Source organism: Schistocerca gregaria, chromosome 4 (genome assembly GCF_023897955.1).
Source record: "Schistocerca gregaria isolate iqSchGreg1 chromosome 4, iqSchGreg1.2, whole genome shotgun sequence".
NCBI lineage: Eukaryota > Metazoa > Arthropoda > Insecta > Orthoptera > Acrididae > Schistocerca > Schistocerca gregaria.
Genome location: NC_064923.1, coordinates 470,134,987 through 470,155,293, shown reverse-complemented (window position 1 = coordinate 470,155,293; position 20,307 = coordinate 470,134,987). Strand labels below are relative to the sequence as shown.

Here is a 20,307-nt window from a genome sequence, read left to right as displayed (position 1 = left end):
GTGTACATCCACCTTTCACAGCAATGCAGGCCGCTATTCTCCCATGGAGACGATCGTAGAGATGCTGGATGTAGTCCTGTGGAACGGCTTGCCATGCCATTTCCATCTGGCGCTTCAGTTGGACCTGCGTTCGTGCTGGACGTGCAGACCGCGTGAGACGACGCTTCATCCAGTCCCAAACATGCTCAATGGGGGACAGATCCGGAGATCTTGCTGGCCAGGGTAGTCGACTTAACACCTTCTAGAGCACGTTGGGTGGCACGGGATACATGCGGACGTGCATTGTCCTGTTGGAACAGCAAGTTCCCTTGCCGGTCTAGGAATAGTAGAACGATGGGTTCGATGACTGTTTGGATGTACCGTGCACTATTCAGTGACCCCTCGACGATCACCAGAGGTGTACGGTGAGTGTAGGAGATCGCTTCCCACACCATGATGCCGGGTGTTGGCCCTGTGTGCCTCGGTCGTATGCAGTCCTGATTGTGGCGCTCACCTGCACGGCGCCAAACACGCATACGACCATCATTGGCACCAAGGAAGAAGCGACTCTCATCGCTGAAGACGACACGTCTCCATTCGTCCCTCCATTCACGCCTGTCGCGACACCACTGGAGGCGGGCTGCACGATGTTGAGGCGTGAGCGGAAGACGGCCTAACGGTGTGCTGCACCGTAGCCCAGCTTCATGGAGACGGTTGCGAATGGTCCTCGCCGATACCCCAGGAGCAACAGTGTCCCTAATTTGCTGGGAAGTGGCGGTGCAGTCCCCTACGGCACTGCGTAGGATCCTACGGTCTTGGCGTGCATCCGTACGACGCTGCGGTCCGGTCCCAGGTCGACGGGCACGTGCACCTTCCGCCGACCACTGGCGACAACATCGATGTACTGTGGAGACCTCACGCCCCACGTGTTGAGCAATTCGGCGGTACGTCCACCCGGCCTCCCGCACGCCCACTATACGCCCTCACTCAAAGTCCGTCAACTGCACATACGGTTCACGTCCACGCTGTCGCGGCATGCTACCAGTGTTAAAGACTGCGATGGAGCTCCGTATGCCACGGGAAACTGGCTGACACTGACGGTGGCGGTGCACAAATGCTGCGCAGCTAGCGCCATTCGACGGCCAACACCGCGGTTCCTGGTGTGTCCGCTGTGCCGTGCGTGTGATCATTGCTTGTACAGCCCTCTCGCAGTGTCCGGAGCAAGTATGGTGGATCTGACACACCGGTGTCAATGTGTTCTTTTTTCCATTTCCAGGAGTGTATCTGTCCGTGTATTGACCGACCAAGTGCAACAGGCATGGTACTCCATTCAACAAAGTGACACCTGACACCTGTGTAATACAGTGCATGCATCTTTGCATGTTTTTATTTAACATTCTGACGGTTACAACGGTTATTAACGTTGCAGCATTTCACATTTTCAACGGTTTATCTCTCGCTTACTTCGACTTGTATTTTGCAATATTAATCACTTACAAATGTAAACTAGACAAATGTATTCCCGAAATTTCATTGCTCTACATTAATTACTTTTTGGTGTTGCAATTTTTTTCCCGTCAGTGTAGTTTTCAAAAGTCTGTTTGCAGATATTTTCCCCAATCCTCTTCATTTACCAGCGGATACGAAACCGAACATGTAAAAAGTGTTAACAGTGCTCTCAGTAAGAGATTGTGCAGTGGAAAATTTATCAACGAAATGGTGATGTGATTAAGACACTGGACTGTTATTCAAGCGGGGCTTGGTTCAGTACCTGCCTCGTAACCTAAGTCTGAAACAGCTTGGTGCGAATGATGCAACGATTCCTTAAAGAGGTCACAGATATATTTTTTCTTCCAAAACCAAGCTAGTACTCCACTTTGGAGGTTAGCCTTTATTTCAAATCATGAGTGTGCACATTTTTTTAATGCATGATATACAATTGTATGATTGCATAACGGGACGGATTTTCGCTGTCTTGATTAAACACTGGACGCTGTCCCAAGTAAATATCTCTTTCAGATTATTGGTTGCCTTACACGAATTGTGTCTAAAGAAACTGTTGGATTTCGCCACCATGATGAAGTGATGTCATCATTACCTTAGAAAAACTTTAATGTAGGTGTAGTACGATTTCCATACGAACGTAGGTGAACTCATTAAAGAAGGAAAAACGTGAGCAGACTGTTGAGGATGAGATGTTTAGGATTCTGATCCATACCAACTAATCCATTCGAGACATTTATATACGTTCCTCGAACACGGAAAAAGTGTAACGAAATCACGTGTGGATCGTTGTTGCACTTCAACATATCAAAAACTTTTAATATCCATAAAACAAAAAACTCCATTTTCATTCTTTTGGCCATAATTAGTGAAGGATTTGGTACTTCCTAGTGACTGTGATCGAAAACGTTTGCCACCTTTTAAGAGTACGAATAGGAGTTTAAGAAGGAGTTTACAAATTAGCCAGCTACGCATGATACAGATATTTGCATTTCGTTAAGTAGATACATATTTACAGAGGTTGAACAGAAATAAGGAAACCCTGCGAGAAATGCATACTCGAATGTAAATGCAGAGTTTGACCACGAACGGAAGCTTTGTGATGTTCTCAATACGTCAAGGCCAGTTGTGGTCAGAATGGTATTCTGTGAAGTTGTGAGTCCAATATGTCGGAGCTAAGTGAATTCGAGCATGGGTAAGTTCTCGGTGGTCGTATAGGGATTACTGTCCAAGCGTTTGGTGTTGCAAGAGGCACCGCCTCGAGAATTTGTACCGTGTACAGGGAAAGCGGAAGAATATCATCTATTAAGTCAAAACGCGGACGGAAGTGTGTATTGAATGCTCGTGACAGACGACCATTGAAGAGGATTCTGATGAAAAATAAGAGGACGGCAGCTGCAAAATACTGCAGAACTGAATGTCGCACTCGTAAACCCTGTCAGTATCCCGAAACAAAGTGAGATCCATAAGCAGGGAACTGCAGGGTGAGCTGGAATTCAAAACCACTCCACAGTGGTGCAAATATCAGTAACAGAAAAACATGGTGTCAAAGCCTTGAAACCTGGTCGAGTTTGGTTGCGCACTGTCGCTAACTTCTGGCCGAGTTTACACCGCAAGAGTGACACGAAGCGAGTCAAATGGTTCAAATGGCTCTGAGTACTATGGGACTTCTGAGGTCATCAGTCCCCTAGAACATAGAACTACTTAAACTTAACTAACCTAAGGACATCACACACATCCATGCCCAGGGGAAGGATTCGAACCTGCGACCGTAGCGGTCGCACGGTTCCAGACTGTAGCGCCTAGGACCGCTCGGCCACTCCGGCCGGCCGAAGCGAGTCGGGGGTTTGGAGTTGATCTGGGCAGCAGTACGGTGGTATTCCACGGGCGGTTACTGTGCAAAGTCGCATTACTGTCAAGGTTTACTTGAATACTTTGGTTTACCAGGTCCGATTTTTTTCCCAATGGTGATGCTGTGTTCCAAGACGAGAGTTCCTTTGTTCACACAGCTTGCATCATCCACGACTGGTTTTGTGATCACCAGGATGAGGCGTGCGCCTCCCATGGCCGCCACAGTCGCTACATCTGAATATTATTAACACTTTGTGGTCTACCTTAGAGAGAGAGTCTCGTAATCGCTGCTCACGCCCATCATCTCCACTTGAACCTGCCACTACTTCGCAGGAAGAATGGTTTAAGACTGCCTTGAAAACCATTCGAGACTCGTATTTGTTCATTTCGAGATGACTTTAAACTGTTTTGAAAGAAAGCCACCGGGTTTCGCACACCGTATTTGTTGTGTTTTTGATGCTGAAGTATTTTCGTCCAACCCCTGTATGGGTCTGTTTACATCGAATAAAAGTAAAATGTACTTGATATGAATTAAATAAGCTTAGGAAGGTAATGTTGTATTAACACACTGGGCTGATATTCGACAGAAATGGAGCTGAAATATCCGCTTCGAAAGTGAGGTTTAGATTTACCGTAATTTTCCCCGTCGGTTACTTTGAAAGCAAACGACCGATTTCTTTCCCCGTCTTTTCCCAGGCCGAGCTTGCGCTCCGTCTCTGATGATCTAGTCGCTGATGGGAGATTAAAGCCTAATTTTCTTTACGCCATCCCGTTTCAGTTACTGAAAGAAATGAATAACTTCTGGTCAGCCCACGACAAAAAAAAATCAATGGTTCAAATGGCTCTGAGCACAATGGCACTTAACTTCTAAGGTCATCAGTCTCTTAGAACTTAGATCTACTTAAACCTAAGTTACCTAAAGACATCACACACATCCATGCCCGAGGCAGGATTCTAACCTGCGACCTTACCGGTCACGCGATTCCAGACTGTAGCGCCTAGAACCGCTCGGCCACTCGGGCCGGTAGCCCAGGACCTTTTCATCTCCATCGATCAACGCTAAATTAATTTCGTCCACATTAAACAACTTTTTAAAAGTAGAGAAGGAACCTGACAACGTAATTAGTCCTAAAATGTGGCAGAACGTTGACATCGGGCGAAAATTGACTGTAGGAAAACAAATCCGGCAGCCAAACCAGCATTACAGGATCCGCACCGCTTTAGTATACGCTGGGTATTTCAGGAGGAATAGTAAATATTTTTGGATGAAATAATATCGACCAAACTGAATAAAACATTCTATAAAATATGTTTCATTATATTGGTTACGTATATGCGATTTCATTTAGCGTGTTGGCACGTTGGTTGCGACAGGTTTATTTACCGATTGTCATTTTCATTTAGAGGTTGAAGTGCTGAATTTGTGTTTCAGTTGACATCATTGATGTTTTCAGCTATTATTCTGAATGGTTCGCTAATTATACTGTATCGTTCAAGAATTTCGCACCTATATACAAATTCTGAGTACGGCTATGTGGTATTTGTGCACCGATGTAGTAATGAAACGCTCGCGCTGCTTGTAGAGGATGTGGTAAACGAATTACTAACCGCAGATACCAGATTACTCCTATTTTTTTGAAACTCCGCGGGACTGGTGCAAACGCAGCTGTGATATTTCATCTTTAAATGAAAGGAGTATGGCAGATATAAAAAAAAATTAATGAGTCATTATAACTTAGGCCTTCAACAAGCGTACCACCAAGCTTTTACTTGTATCAGTGTTTTAGTGCGAATCTTTCACTGTGAGACATACTTAAAGGAATGTTTTCACATATAATGAATTAGGAACGGGACGTGGGCACAAAAAGTCAAACAAGTGAGGAAGACATGACGTTTATTTGATTATTAACCACCGCTTGCACAGTTTGTCGAGTATGAGCACTGGACATGGTGACGAGATATTGTACACTTCCAAATTTAAACCTGGTGGCCAAAATTGGAACTAATTTTTTCCAGCGTCAATCAGCTCCGCATTAACGTACGATCATGTCCACCATGGTTCTCTGCAGTACAACAGTTACAGCGCACACTGGACTTCTGTAAGTAGCTGGACTTTAAGCATGGAAAATGGAAATGAAGTCGCATGCTTCTTGACAGAGCGTTGGGGAACGATGCCCGGAGACCCGTACTGCCGTACTGGGCAAGGTCCTAATGGAGATGGTTTGCCGTTGCTTTCCTCCGACCGTAATGGGGATGAATGCTGATGATGAAGACAACACACACCATCGCGAGGCGGGTGAAAATTCCTGATCCTGGCAAGAATTGAACCGGGACCCAGCGCTCGGGAAGCGAGAACGCTATCGCGAGACCACGAGTAATTACAAATAGCTTCTCTGAGAAAGTGAAGGATACTATGTACACATGGCCTCTATTATTTACAGCGGATTAAACACCTTAGAGACGGATATGAAGGTAATGAATTGGAAATTGGTCATAGCCTAATTGCAAATCACCTAATAATTCTATTAATACATGGCAGATGGAGCCACTTCCTCCCGCACCGGTATCAGTAACACTTATAACTCGCATCAATGGTCCGACGAAAACCCTCATGCCTTTATTGAGACAGCTTTTCAAAAATGTTTCTCTGTAGATGATTTAGTATGATAAATAATCAGTTCACGGGCTCTGTTGTTTGACCGCATCGTATGACGAGCCCTGTTACTAAGACTGTCCAGACAACGAAATTCAAGCATTATTGGAAGAGGTAGTTTTGGTTACAAGGATGGCTGTGTTCTTTCAGTATGACTGAGCCCCTCCACGTTATAGTCCTCAGGTAACATACTATATAAGCGTAACATTCCCTGAAAAAAAAAAGAATCGGCAGAAAAGTTCAGGTTTTTTAGCCATCGAAGTTCCCGGACTTTACCCATTTACTTTTTCTCTTGTGCGGATAGTGGACAGGTGGAATCTAGATGATGATGATGATGATGATGATGATGTTTTGGTTTGTGCGGCGCTCAACTGCGAAGTTATCAAAGCCCATACAAATTCCCAACCCTTGTTCAGTCCAATCTCGCCATTTTCATGAATGCTGATGAAATGATGAAGACAACACGAACACCCAGCCATCTCGAGGTAGGTAAAAATCCCTGATCCCGCCGGGGATCGAAGCCCGGACCCCGTGCTCGGGAACCGAGAACGCGACCGCTAGACGATGAGCTGTGGACTGGAATCCAGAAAGGAAAACTAGCCACAGGAGACGACTTCAAATGGTTCAAATGGCTCTAAGCACTATGAGACTTAACATCTGAGGTCATCTGTCCCTTAGAACTTAGGACTACTTAAAGCTAACTAATCTGAGGGCGTCACACACATCCATGCCCGAGGCAGGATTCGAACCTGCGACCGTTGAAGTCGCACAGTTCCAGACTAAAGTGCCTAGAACCGCTCGGTCACACGGGCCAGCTATATAATGCTCACCTAGTCTGTCATGTGACGGCCAGTGTCGACGGAAATGGTCAGTTTGTCTCTCATACAGACGTCATAATTTTTAAAGCAGAAACTTCGATAAGGCTGTCCCAGAATAATCTAGTGCAATATTTGTTTTATCGCTATGTGTTAACAGAGAGAGTAAAACTCGAAGAATAACCAGTATTCCAGCAGCGAGCGCACTGCCTTGGCCCGTGCTGACTGCTACGGCCAAGCAAGCAGCGCTATTTAGTCGCTGCTGAGTTGCTGTTTATTGTCGACCTGCTTAGCTAGGCTGCAGCCGGCATGGCAACTCAGCGTGTTCGGTCAGAGGGTTAGCTGCACTCTGTAATAAAAAAAACTGAGTTTCAACGACGAACTGAAGCGGGTGTCTTGCGAAGTCGGTCCCGAGCAGATAAAACAAAAAAAGTGGCAACGTGCTCGCCTCCTAGGCAAGCGGGCCCGGGTTCGATTCTCATCTGGGTTCGAGATTTTCTCCGCTCGGGGACTGAGTGTTGTGTTGTCGTCAACATAATTCAATCACCGGCGCGCAAGTCGTCCAGTGTGGCGTCTACTGGAATAAGACTTGCACCAGGCAGCCGAACTTCGAGGAATGGGGCCTCACGGCCAACGTCACGATACGCTCATTTCATTTCCATTTTTGCTTTTTATTCTTCGTGTTTTAGTTTCTGTTAAACCATATTGATACAACGAATATCGTGCTAAACTGATCTGGAACCGCTCCATCGAATGTGCACGTCGTGAAATTCCGCTTTAAAAATTGCTTTGTTTGTAGCGGGGAACAAACTGACGCTTACCGTCGACACTAGGTGTCGCAGAAAGACGGGATGAGCACTGTGTGTTTAGGCTGACTCCAAGTACACCCTGCGGAAACGAAAATGCAAATATCTACAGGAAAGCCACAGGAAATGCGCCTGACGTATCTCAAGAGGGACGTCATATATGTATATTTGTGGGCGTCTCTCTCTCTCTCTCTCTCTCCCTCTCCCTCTCTCTCTCTCTCTCTCTCTCTCTCTCTCTGTGTGTGTGTGTGTGTGTGTGTGTGTGTGTGTATGCAAACAAAAAGTTTCAAAAACATAGTTCAAATGGCTCTGAGCTCTATAGGACTTAACATATTAGGTCATCTGTCCCCTAGAAATCAGAAATACTTAAACCTAACTAACCTAAGGACACCATACACATCCATGCCCGAGGCAGGTTTCGAACCTGCGACCGTAGCGGTCGCCGGGTTCAGACTGAAACGTCTAGAACCGCTCGGCCACACCGGCCGGTCAAAAAAAATGTTTCAGTTTCAGGACATTGTTGCAGCGTATATGCAACGTAGCGCGACTCCGATATGGTGATAAGCACCGACAAGCAGGCAAGGGATTAGTGTATCATTCATGTCTTCCCGACGTACATCCTGTAAACGCTGTAGTGTGAACTGTGACAATGTTATTAGCAAATGTATGCAAGCAGGACCAACCTGCTGTTATCATTTTACTATCTACCGAAGTAAAAACAGCGGTAGACATCCAACGGAGAATAAAGAATGTGTATGTGGGTAGCGTGTCTGTCAGAAACCACCAATGTGGGATGATGCAACAGACGCTGCTGCTTGGTGATGACGCATCTCTTCATATTGCAAAAGTCGCAACGCAATATAAGTGGAAGACTGCCCTACAGTCCTGATCTCTCCCCATTTGATTATCACGTAAGTGATCCCTTACCGAAGGCCTTGAAGGGCCGACGATTTCTTTCCGACGACATTTGTAGCAGGCAGTTACGGACTTTTCATTCAACAGAGCATGGTGTTTTACCAGACGGTTATCTTCGACCTGGTGCGTCGGTGGCATGCTTGCTTCATTGTTCACTGCGATTTTTCCTGACTGGCGTACCGATTCTGGACTGCACGGCCTTCGAACGAAGTTTATTCGATTATCCCTTTTGTCGTTACATGCGGAGGCAACATTAATATTTGCATTCACCTCTGCACCGCGTATGCGCTGCAGTTTACGAAGAAATCTTCTTCAGAGTATTGATCAACATGTAACAGTGATGGTGTGTTGATAGGGTATCAGTAGCGGGGAGGAAGAACGGTGCGGCAAGCGGATTCTCGGGATGTTGGAATTAACTATTAACCACCGTTAGCAAACGCCGGCTGTTGTTTCAGGTATGTGCCGGGATACTTTTGTCACATAGTTTACTTTCTGGCCGCAGCCCAGCGAGGTCGCACAATGGTTTCTGCTGCTGGATCGGCGCCAGGTCTGCGATGCTGCGACCGCCGACACTGCGGCCCGGTGAGAAAGGTCCTGCAGCCAGTGGCTGCCGTCAGCTGTCAGTGCAGGTACCGCACGCGTAGACTGGACAGACTTGCTCGCTACTTCCGGTCGGAGAATGGTTAACTTGGAGGCGGACCAATGCGAGCAAAGGTCAGCGAACGCGGTCCACCATACGGCACAGGTACGGCCCCTCCTATGCGGAGACATTGTGGGCAACGGAGTTGAATGAAGAAGGTGGCGTAAATTCAAGTGCCCACTTCGTCTCGGAACTGATATTCAACCACAGGAAATATTCAGCCACAGGAAACATATCGAATCATCTGCAGAGAACCAACAGTAGCAAGGTGGATAAATCATGAGGATTTTTCACCCCATTGCCGTCGGATTTATAAGGGGTTCAGTTGCATTTCTGAATGGTTAAGGATGGTGAAACAAGCCATCGACGACCTTATCTGAGGAACCATCCAATAATTTACTCACGCAATGAGGGAAATTGCTAAGACAGCACTACAGTACGGGGATTTTCATTTTTCTTCGTCTCATGTGGAATGCCTGTTTCGATCCGTAATATGTCTTTCTCTCTTCCTTGTTTTTAAAGTTTTGTTTCCGGTCTACGAAGGTGAATTTCCGTAGAAATTTGTCCTGCAGGTTCCTCCAAAAATAGCTGTATAGAGTTTTAGGAGGAGGAGTATGGTAACAACGTAGCATCTTCATGAACGACCGTGCCTAGTAAAGCACTGTAGTTGGCATATCAGAATATGTGACTACTATCTGCTCATCGAGGGTTAACTGCAGCTCCTCCAGTAAATATTCTTTCTGATGAATTCTGTTCGGAAAATCACCTGACTGATATCTTCTTTTCGGAGGGGCGTTTTAACAAGATTCGCAGTTATTTTCTGTTGAGAATTAATTTGTCTAGAAAGACTTTATTCACGTATAATCCTCTTTCTGCCTTTCGCTGCCTTAATATTTCGCCCTGTGATTGTTGATGTTAGAGGCTATGTGAAAATAAAACAAAATGCAAAAAAGGCATTTTTTTCTGTCTATGCAATGTCGAAGTAATTAATAGTTCGGAGCGTTTTATTCTTAACCCCTTAAAACTCGTATTTACACGAAATGCAACAGACGGGGAAGTTAACTGAGAAACAGATCATAAAATTTTAATGGTCACCTGAGTTTCATTGTGCGGGCTCCGACCGATAATTGAATTTAAATGAAGCAGCTTTTCCGTCAGTGTCTTATTTATTTCTCAACTGTCCTTTTGAATGGATCTCACAGCCGTATTTATGTACAAAGTTATGAAGGTGCATGCTTTTTATGATTAACGAAAAGAGGAAATGCGTTTTTGAAACAGAAATCCATGTGGCTTGAGCGAAGTAAGTACTGTAAAGGTGAATATTATTCTGAATATATTTGGAAAGTTATTTAAAATCATTTCTCCCAAAGGAACCGGTATAGCTCCCTGTTATCGTAAGGGCCCCGCGAGCTCGAACATCGATATCCCATCTTCTACATTTCACTTCGTCTTGCAAGAAGACAAATTACCATACTGTTATCAGTAATTTTGTAGAAAAATGTTGCTTGTGGCCCTCACAAAACAAAAGTAAAAAAGTTTTTTTTATTATATTTTTTTTAATTTGTGAGTCACTGGGACGAGTAGTGAAGAAACAAATAACTGAACGACTCAAAAATTAGTTTTATTTGTATTTATAGACAAAAGACTTGTTTTGCACAATGTACATCAATGAAAGTGTAATAAAATTGAAACATATTAATCACATTTTTGCAGTCTCGTACCGCTTTAGATTATGTAAACTGGATGTCAACCGACTTGAGTCAGAACCTTCCCTCCCCCCCCCCCCCCCCCCCCCGCTTGCCCCCTGCCACCACCTTAAACGAAACCAATACGTTCAGTCTGAAAACAGTAAAGGGAGATGAGTGGAAGAAAATGAAAGTAACAGTAAAAAGAGAACGTGAGAATTAGGGATGTGTATGGAAATTAGGAAATGAGAAAGCATTTGCGAAGTAGCGGACGAATTACCTTATGAGGAGGACTAAAACAGAAACAGAAGTTGTGTCACGCTGAAGTCTGGTTTAATGTTTGTCGGGAAAATGACAGCAGCTATGCGTGTCGACGAGGCGGGTGGGATGGCTCTACAACTGATACGAAAAAGAAACTTTACTGTACTAGGTGGTCAAGGTAACAGCATCTCAACAGTAAACTACTTGCACGGCATTGCAACAGAACGGAAAAAGAATCAAGCATCATGTAGGTACAATTCAGTATTTTGCACCATTACGTACGTAATTACGAACCATTAAAGTTCCTAGACTCCAGCAAGTATGAATGGAAGGATAATTATTGAGGAATTAATTCAGTAGATTAATACCCAAAGGTTTTAGGTCAAATATGGTTACAACAGAGTCTAATTTCTTCAGTTGTTAAACTAATATACTTAAAGTTCAGTTTATGCAAAGGGAATGGAAGTGCGCTGAACTGAACTCGAAAAAAAAAAAAATTAAAAATCCCAAAAATGGGCAACTGAACAGTTGTAATTGCCGTTGACGAATATGATAGTGTAAAACTGAAGGTGGCTAATTTATGAAAATTACCTATTAACTATTGGAGTCGACGTAAGTCATGGTAGTAATAGGATGCAGTTAAGTGAAAAGTGTTGGATTGGGAAAGTAGCAGTAACTTTCGATGTCCATGAGTCATGTGGCTTGTGCTACAGCTCATGTACAGGAGAGATGGATGGGCGTCGACAGGCGCGCAGTGAGGCGGGCAGGCCTGCAGGCAGCAGGCAGCAGGTAGCAGGTAGCAGGTAGTACTCACGGTGGTGAGGGTGGTCGGCGGCGGCGGCAGCGGAGCGCCGTGCGGCTCAGGGCTGGCGGCTGCGGCTGCCGTGTCGCATCGGTGGCCGGCGCGGCGCGCACTGCCGCCAGGCCGGCCGCGCGGTCGATCCGCCCCCGCCGCCCCCGCCCCACCGCCGCAACCGCCTCCTCCGCCTCCGCCAGCGCCAGCGCCAGCGCCAGCGCCAGCTACGGACCTGCGCTGCGCCGCCCGGCCGGGTCACGCGCTCGGTGCGGCCTCCGGGGCCAGGGTAACCGGGCCACGGTCACACCAGCCGCCAGCCGCCATCCGCCGGCCGCTGCGGGACCATCCGCCTCGCTGTCGTGCGCTCCAGAGGCCGGCACGATGGAACGCTCCAGAGGGACGTGCCCGACTGTTCCAGGGAGAGGCTGGGGCGCACGTACTCCGCCCTGGCGCATTCCACATCCACATCTGCGAAACAGGAAAGAACCTAGAGAAGAGGAGAACAACAGCAATCTATTAAATAGGAGCTTGGTTGGCATTACATACGAATGGCAAAATAAGCTTGTCCTTCGTGTAAAGTCGCCTGAGTGGCCGAGCGGTTCTAGGCGCTACAGTCTGGAACCGCGCGACCGCTACGGTCACAGGTTCGAATCCTGCTTCGGGCATGGATGTGTGTGATCTCCTTACGATAGTTAGGTTAAAGTAGTTCTAAGTTCTAGGGGACTGATGACCTCAGCAGTTAAGTCCCATAGTGCTCAGAGCCATTTTGAACCTTCGTGTGATTTACATAGGACATAAGCTTACTTTCAGTTTTTGACTGAGATACACAACGCTGTACAGTTCTGTATAGTATTAATCTGACTACAAGCAACCGGCCTATATGGCCGAGAGGTCCTAGGTGCTACAGTCTGGAACCACGAGACCGCTACGATCACAGGTTCGAATCCTGCTTCGGGCATGGATGTGTGTGATGTCCTTAGGTTAGTTAGGTTTAAGTAGTTCTAAGCTCTAGAGGACTGATAACTTCAGATGTTAAGTCCCATAGTGCTCAGAGCCATTTAAACCATTTTTTTGACTACAAGCCTACGTGATATCTGGGAAAAATAACTTTCAGTTGTTGTTCGGCTTCCGTGGTACAAGTACAATGTACTGTGAAGGTGAATATTATTCTGAATATCTTTGGAAAGTTATTTAAAATCACTTCTACCATTTACGGGGTCCCCCATAATTTATATTATTTAAATTCCTATCGCTTGTACAGGCCAAAGCTGCTGTTCGTAGGTATGATTTGAAAGTTTGAAGAATGGTATATTTGTGGTACTTATATGCTACTGTGATACATATCCTTCAAAATAGTCCCCTTCTGACAGACCACATCGACTCCATCGGCATTTCCACTTTTGGAAACATTCCTGGAACTTTTTTTTCCTGAAGTGTGTTGAGGAGGCTCTCCGTATTTGCCTGGATGTCTTCAATCGAGTCTAATCGCTTCCCTATCAGTGAAAATTTCAGTTTAGGAAACAAGTAAAAGTCCGCAGGAGCCAAATCAGGAGAATATGCCGGCTCAGGAATTATGAATTTGGTAAAAAATTCAACGATGGAGATGGCACGATGAGGTGCAAACAATCAAGGACACGTTTTTACTATTCCTGGTTAATTTTCTGTCCTCCAGGTGTACTTCATGATGCGCGATACGCGTAGAATCGAAAAAAGTCGCCAGCATTTTCTTCACCTCCGACCGACTTTGCCGTGCTTTTTTCGAAGACTGCACTTTGGTTTCAGGATCATATCCATATACCAACTATTCGTCACCCTGTAATTACCCTATTTATGAAATCTGGGTCATAGTCCAATTAATCAGTTCTTGGCACACTTCAAGCCCGTATTTTCACTGTTAACTTGACAACACCTTTGGAATGAATTTTGTGGACTGTCGACGGATGTTCAGATCTTCAGTGAAAATTGCCTGAACTGCATAGAAACTTAAATCAAGTTCATCAGCTATATCCCTAACTGTAAGACTACGATCAGTGCTCACTAAGTCGTGAACTTTCATAACATTTCCATTCGTTTTTGAGGTGGAGGGACGTCCGAACCGTGGTTCATCTTCAAATGATTCCAGGCCATTTTTAAATATGTTGAACCGGACAAAAACATTTTAGCGGGTCATACCATTATCTCCAAAACTTGTTTTTAATAGTTCGTAAGACTCAGAAGCTGATTTCTCAGCCCTAAAACAAAATTTCACATAAACTCGTTGCTAAGTTTTTACATCCATTTTTCACACAGACAGAATCCGGCAACAAACCCTAACAGACGCGCACTCAACCAACTGCCACAACGAAGCGAATAAAGGAAACGCAGTTTCCTGTCAGAGGGCGTTCAAGAACAAGGCAGTCTCACTCCCCACCATCCGCGTACCTGCCCTCCAAACCAATAAGAAGTAGCGGACCTATTCTTAAGACTTTCCAATCACACCCCGTGTATATAATGAAGAGCCAAAGGAACTAGTACAGCTACAAAACATCGTGAAGGGCCTCCGCGAGCACGCAGAGGAGCCTCAACACAACGTGGTATGGACTCGACGAATGTCTGAAGTGGTGTTGGAGGGAATTGACACCATGAATCCTGCAGGGCTGTCCATAAATCCGTAAGAGTACGAGAAGGGTGAATATCTCTTCTGAACTGCACGTCGCAAGGCAACCCATATATGCTCAACGCAGTTCATGTCTGGAGAGTCTGGTGGTCAGCGAAGTGTTTAAACTTAGAAGAGTGTTTCTGGAGCCCCTCTGTAGGAAATCTGGAGGTGACGGTCATGCTGGAATTGTCTAAGTCCGTCGGAATGTACAATGGACATGAATGGGTGCAGCTTATCAGGCTAGATGCTGAGGCATGTGTAACCTGTCAGAGTCGTATCTAGACGTTCAGGGGTCCCATATCACTCCAACTGCACACGCCCCATCCCATTTCAGAGCCTCTACCAACTTGAACAGTCCCCTGCTTACATGAAGATTCCATGGATTCCAGAGGTTTGTTCGTACCCGTACATGTTCATCCACTCGATACAATTTCAAACGAGACTCATTTCCACTCACCAACAGTCCAATGTCTGTGTTGATTGGCGCAGGCGAGGCGTAAAGCCTTGTGTCGAGCAATCATCGAGGGTACACGACAGGTCCTTCGGTTTCTAAGACCCATATCGATGATGCTTCGTTGAATGGTTCGCACGCTCACACTTGTTGATGTCCCAGCATTGAAATCTGCAGGAATTTGCTGAAGGATTGCACTTCCGTCATTTTGAACGGTTCTCTTCAATCGTCGTTGGTCCCCATCTTACAGCATCTTTTTCTGGCCGCACCGATATCTGAGATTTGTTGTTTTACCGTATTCCTGATTACTTCATCGGTACCTCGGAGATGCTGTGTCCCATCGCTCGTACGCGGACTATAACACCAAGTCCAAATTCAATTAAAACTAGATAACTTACCATTGTAGCAGCAGTAACCTATATAACAACTCCACCAGAATTTGTTGACTTACATATGTGTTGCCGACCGCAGTGCCGTATTCGGCCTGTTTACATACCTCTCTATTTGAATACGCATGCCTATGCCAGTTTCTTTGCCGCTTCAGTGTATGTGTATATATACGCTGCATCCCCCATGTCATGATTTTAATTATTTCAGCATTTCTAACAGCTACTAACTTCAGCACCATTTCCACTAACAGGATAAAACTAGAAAATTATGTAGCTATACGGTATATGTAGACTGAGAAAACCTGAAAAAGTCTTGATGCTCTTTTAGGTACCCTGAAGTGAAATAATTTTAGATAGTTTTCTGTTGTGACGGAAAAAGGCGAAAAGCAATATTTGAGTAAATTTGATTTAACACGCAATGGCGGTGTATTGTCTCCCACCGACGATGCTCTATTAACTGAAGCCCTGCAGTTAGGAAATGCTAGAAATGCTGAAATAATTAAAATTATGACATGGGGGATGCAGCTTATCTATAAATGATAACTAAATTAATATCTGATACATATATGTACCTTTAGATATACAGTTTCACACCTTAATCGCACTTCGTCAGGTACAGCCACTGCATTCGACACGAAACAAAACGTAGCAGAGAGGGATGGCAGCTACACATCCCGCTTTTTTATAACAAAAAGAACAATATAATATTACCTAATACCCTTTCCAGAGATAATACATGACAATTATAAATTATTTATCTCACAAGGAATCACAGTCACATATCCTGTTCTTTACTTTGAGGACGCTACAGTGAGTGCAGACTACGCAACGCGTTGCCAGGATATGTTTCTTTGTAGTCACCTCAAAGGGTCCGAAAATGAGTCATTCCACTGTGCCTAAATATCCGAGGAAATCAATGTCGTTTTTACAAAAGTGGTTGACAGGGTAAAAATTGGTTAAAAACGTTGGTGACTTTGTCAAACGTGGTTTAATTGGTAAAGTGACCCCCATTGGGGAAAAATTCTTATTAACCTTTTCTCGGTTAACCCATCCTTGACACTGCGTCAAACACAAGCAAAATTCACTTTGCAATATCTCTCGACGCAATTTCGACATACTTGGACGTCTCTTACACGTGAATACTCCGGAAACTTGGTTTAAAGCATGTCTCTGAGATGCCAACCAATTATTGACGCTGCGGTTGACTCGACGTATTGTTAATTGTATTTGCATTTCTCTTTTGTTGATATATGATGAATGTTCCAGTTTGTTGTCCAATACGTTTTTCTACTGATGAATCCGAACACGATCTTACTTAATAGACTGTAAATAAACCATTTATAAAAATGGAAGAGTGGTTGAAATACTATCAGAAAAGATGGGTTGGGCAAAAATGTGGAAGCGCCGCAATAAATTCATGCTTCAACGTATGTGCAGATGCTGGCCAATCCTACCAGTTGCACTCTTATATTTGACCACGAACGGCACGTATGCAAAGTCCTCAGTAGGTTGCAAGTGTCAGTTGCGATCAGGGCAGTGTTCTGTGTAGTTTTAAGTGCATTGTGTTGGAGCTAAGTGAAATCAGAGGTTGGCAAATTATTTGTGTCTGTTGGTTGGTACTTCGGTAACTAAGATAGCCAAAGTGTTTGGTGTTTCAAGAGGCACCATGGCGAAGATTTACACCGCAGACAGGGAAAGTGGCAAAATGTGATCTGCATATACAGAGCGAGGACGAAAGTGGGTGGTGAGTGATCGTACTGGCCGATCATTGAAAACGATTGAGACAGAAAACAACTTCATGAGCCGGGAACTGCAGGGCCAGCTGGAATTCCAAAACCGCACTTCAGTCATTCAAATGCCCTTAACATTAAAACGCGGTGCAAACCAAATAACACTTGGACCACGCAGCTCTGGAAGAAATTCGTTTGGTGGGATGAGTCTTGTGGCACATTGTTCCCTACTTATGGCTGAATTTACAACCCAAGAGTGAAATACGTAGGGGGGTCAGTGAGCGTTCCGCAAGACAATCATCATATTCCATGCACCACATGGATGCTTTGCAAGGCTGCGTTAGTGATAATGATTATGTGAGCAGTTAGGCTGGCCAGGATCATCCCATGGTACAGTGTGTGTTCTCCAGTAGTAAAACTGTATTTCAAGACGACAGAGCCCTTGTTCACACAGCTATCATCGCCCAAGACTGATTTTCCTAGGATGAGAATCAATTTCCGCAACTCCCCTTGGACACCACACTCACCAGATCTCAATGTTGTTGAGACTTAATGGTCTACATGGAGAGACGGGTGCATGATCCTCCATCAACGTCACTGAACTTGCCACCATTTTTCTGGAACGGTGGTGTAAGAGTTCGTTGAAAACCACACAGTATCTGTATTTATCCATTCCGAGATGACTGGATGCTGTTTTGAACGCCAACGGATTTTCTACACCGTATTAAGATTTGCCATGTAAAGTGTTTTTAAACTAAACTAAAACTAAACTCCTCCCGCACAGGCCATGGAGGCCCAAAGGTACTGACCGGCTGCCATGTCACCCTCAGCCAATCGGCGCCACTGGATGCGGATATGGAGGGGCGTGTGGTCAGCACACCGCTCTCCCGGCCGTATGTCAGTTTTCGAGACCGGAGCCGCTACTTTTCAATCAAGTAGCTACTCAGTTTGCCTCATAACGGCTGAGTGCACCCCGCTTGCAAACAGCTCTCGACAGACCGGATGTTCATCCATCCAAGTACTAGCCCAGCCCGACAACGCTTAACTTCGGTGATCTGACGGGAACCGGTGTTACCACTGCGGTAAGGCCGTTGGCAGTGAAGTGTTTTTGGTGTTTCGACATTTCGTCCAACACCTCTATGATATTAGAAGCTCGAGAGGACTTCTAATAGAATGATGTACAATCAATACGTGGATCGTGCTGTGTCCCCGAAAGAATTATAAAAGTAAAAAAAGACGCAAATGGAAGTTCTCCAGGCAAGGACGAATTATCATTGAGATTACAGAAAATGCAACAGAGTACAACATAGAAATAATTCATCTTTAAGACCTGTTTCATCAAAGAAGAACACCGCTCAGAAGAATGGAAAAAAGCATGGTTGATTCCATTTCACACGAAACGGTAAAAAGAATAGATGGCAACAGCTACGTATAGGAGCATTAGCATTACAGCATCAGTAAGGAGGCTCTGCGGTCACATTACAAAAGAATGTCTGCAGAATAAATTATAACTGGAGAAGAACAGAGTGGCTATGTCTTTGTAGATGATATATTTGCTATAAAAGAAAAGAGCCAGGGGATGGGACACACATATGGTTTTCACATATGATTTTCATAGGTTTACAAAAACTATGACAGCGTACGAAAAAAGTCTCTGTATTGATACCATTACGAGAGATTGAAGCGGGATTTAACCGTCGTCCTCCCGAATTCGAGTCCAGTGTGCTAACCACTGCGCCATCTCACTATGTCAGGTGGAAGAGCTTCAGCAAAGGACAGGACGTCAGTTAACCACAGTACAAGGATTTTTGGCGACGGACAATGCACCAAGAAATGCCGGAGTGTCAGGCGACTTTAAGTTCTCTGACCTTCGACAATAAATCACAGTGACACGGTAAAGCGGATCTTAATACATTTGCAATCTCCGAAAAATAAGGCTCATCCAATGATACAATAGTCTTTCAATGCCTTTTAAACTACAGAAGTTATAAAAGAAAAAGCTACAGAAGTTAATATTTCATAGCGAATAAACGTTTTCACAGTGAACCTCTAATTAGCAACTTTTAAATATTTCGTGTGATTTCAACATGGTGTATCTCCGATGATAGCATTGCACGATAGCTACCTTCCCTGACAGTAACTTATCTGTATGTATTTTTTTGTAACTCAGTTATTTGTGAGAACATCGTATTCTTCACATCTACACAGCTATGGATACAAGATGAATTCTTTACATATTTTCATCCTTGTGTAGTTATTTAATGAACAGTTTACTATTTTGCCAGTAACTTCATTTCTATGTTGATTGCAAGTGCTATTAAGAAACTGTTAATTTAAAAATGGTCAATCACATATGTTTAGCAGGCACCACGATTGAAAAGGAACCCAAAAGATGCTTCTGTTGAGAAGGCATAAATAATTGTTTAAATAATATTTAATGACAATTCGCTGTCATGTAACATGCCCACACTTGAACAACAACACTATCTTACTTATTTCTGTTCAAACATTTAATTGTATATGGTCTGGGTATGAACGAATGTTTATAACCGTTCCTTTATTTAAATACTGTTTTAATATATCAGTTTACTGCAGTAAAGTGATCAAGCTCAGTCAGAACATGTTTGCAGCACTTAAGAACGATGTATTTTTGTTGGGCATGGCCTTCAGCCAGTGGAAAAACAGACAGTAGTGGAACATTATGGGAGTCATGTGGAGACGGGCGCTTTTCAAGTGTAGAGCTCAAGGGAGCGATTCTAGACACATCTCCGTTGAGTGCTGGAGGAAGGCAGACCTGCCTATGGTAACATACGTGATGCAGTCACGTAGGTGATCGATTCTGGATGGTGAATGGCCTCCAAAATACTCTTCTTGTTGAAGGGACGCTAACTCAAAAGAGGTATGAATGTCCTCCACTTATATTACAAAACTGAGGACAGACAAGATATGGGTTGCTATTCTTTGTATTGCGTGTGATGATTTGTAAATCATCATATTGAACTCTGAATTGTTTTGAGGTGGTGAATATTTCGTGTACTGTGATTACGTATCTTTGAAGAATATTCAGTCTGAGGATTCTGTTATCATTCTCGTAACGCTCCTGTTGCTATTTTACTGCATCTGATAAGGGAATCTTCTATCTGCATTTTAAATTAACATTATAGGATCACTTCCCGATTACTTGAGATACCCTTT

General features: G+C 44.5%; 1 protein-coding gene and 1 pseudogene across 1 annotated transcript in view; both read right to left on the bottom strand.

Annotated features, from left to right (window-relative positions):
* LOC126266988 (G-protein coupled receptor 52-like) overlaps positions 1–12,016 on the bottom strand; it is a 368,301-nt gene extending 356,285 nt beyond the window's left edge. Inside the window, exon 1 of the mRNA XM_049971728.1 lies at positions 11,923–12,016. The gene's annotated coding sequence lies outside the window, so the exon portion shown is untranslated. The remainder of the gene's footprint in view (positions 1–11,922) is intronic.
* Positions 12,017–18,090: 6,074 nt separating this feature from the next.
* LOC126268453 (5S ribosomal RNA) lies at positions 18,091–18,208 on the bottom strand (annotated as a pseudogene).
* Between the last annotated feature and the right edge of the window lie 2,099 nt (positions 18,209–20,307).